Genomic DNA, 1,714 nt, shown 5'->3' with positions numbered 1-1,714 from the left:
CTGTTTTTGTCGCCATTCCCGAACCAAATCTGTGATTTTTCTGCTTTCCCTGATAYCCAAACCGTGCATTTGCTGAGAATGGATGGGTTCAAATTCCGTGGGGCTGTGCAGATTCGTTGCTGTCACTGAGGAGATGCTTTTGGAGAAGTTTCAGAAATTCCTCTCCTCCAGGGCTGTCGGTGTTGCTGCTTCTGGAACGGGGCAGGAAATGAATGAGATTTAAAATYATATTTTAAATGGGTTTAAATCACATTCTAGAATGGTGCAAGAAGCGAATGAGATGGGTTTAAATCACAATCTAGAACGGGGTAGGAAGTGAACGAGATGGGATGAAATCAGTGTCTAGAATGGGGCAGGAAATGAATGAGATGAGATTAAATCACAATTTGGAATGGGGCAGGCAGTGAATGAGATGGGTTTAAATCACGTTCTAGAACAGTGCAGGAAGTGAATGAGATGGGTTTGAATCTGTATCAGGAACAGTGTGAGAAGTGCACGAGATGGGTTTAAATCAAAATTTGGAACAAAACAGGAAGTGAATAAGATGGGTTTAAATCAAAATTTGGAATGGGGCAGAAAGTGAAAGATGGGCTGAAATCAGTGTCTGGAACAGAGAAAGAAGTGAACGAGATGGATTTGAATCACAGTCTAGAACGGGGCAGGAAGTGAATGAAATGGGTTGAAATCACAGTTTGGAACACAGCAAGATGTGAACGAGATGGGCTGAAATCACAATTTGGAACAGGGCAGGAAGTGAAAACGAGATGGGTCTAAATTAATCTGGACTGGGGCAGGAAGTGAATGAGATGGGTTTAAATCACARTCTAGAACGGGGCAGGAAGTCAATGAGATGGGTTTGAATCCCAATTTGGGACAGGGCAGGAAGTGAAAACAAGATGAGTTTAAATCACAGTTTTGGAGCACAGCAAGATGTGAACAAGATGGGTTGAAATCACARTCTGGAACGGGGTAGGAAGTGGATGAGATGGATTTAAATCGCTGCTGCTTTCAGGCTCAGGTTATTGGGGACTGAAACAGAGCTGGAACCTCATTTCCAGCAGTGATTTGCGCAGGATTTCTCCTGGCCATGTGCAGCTTTTCCATCCCGAGCCCTCTGAACAGAAAATGCCTTTTGGGATGTGTCAGAGGGAGCAGAGTGGGAGTCTCAGGCACCATCGATCACTTCAGTCCCGATCCCTTCGGCCAAACAGGGCACAGGTTCTGCCCAAAAATTCYCCCAAAATGTGGCTGCCCTTCAAAAGCAGAGGCTGTGATCATTTCTGGGATGGGGAATGGGATTGTACTCCCCTTTAGGGTTTTTTAAACAGGGAAATATGTTTTTACATACATATATATAAACAATATGATATTAATTACTGTCATGAGTCAGCTCCTGTCCTGCTCTGAGAACTGCGAGGGAAACGTGCCTGAGCCTGAGCAAGGGCACGTTTTTAATTTAAACAAATAAAATCCTTGCTACCGCTGCCTGGAAGCCTGAAGGAAATAAGTCCAATTTAGACAAGACCCAAAGGATTTGGGCATTTCTGCATAAATCAGATAAACTTCCACCGGGATTCAAAGCAGCCTGGACACGAGCATGGTCGGATTGAAGTTGGATGAGTTGAGATAAAGACACTGATGRTGTTTGGGATTCATTCTGCCTGAGCAGGGCAAAGTTTGGAGGAGAATCCTGGTCTGGTTTTAAAATGGAAGA

The sequence above is a fragment of the Malurus melanocephalus genome, unplaced genomic scaffold, assembly GCF_030028575.1.
Source record: "Malurus melanocephalus ecotype Western Australia unplaced genomic scaffold, MMel_1.1 scaffold_1039, whole genome shotgun sequence".
NCBI classification, from domain to species: domain Eukaryota; kingdom Metazoa; phylum Chordata; class Aves; order Passeriformes; family Maluridae; genus Malurus; species Malurus melanocephalus.
The sequence above is the reverse complement of the archived record's forward strand: the minus strand, read 5'-3'. Positions refer to the sequence as shown.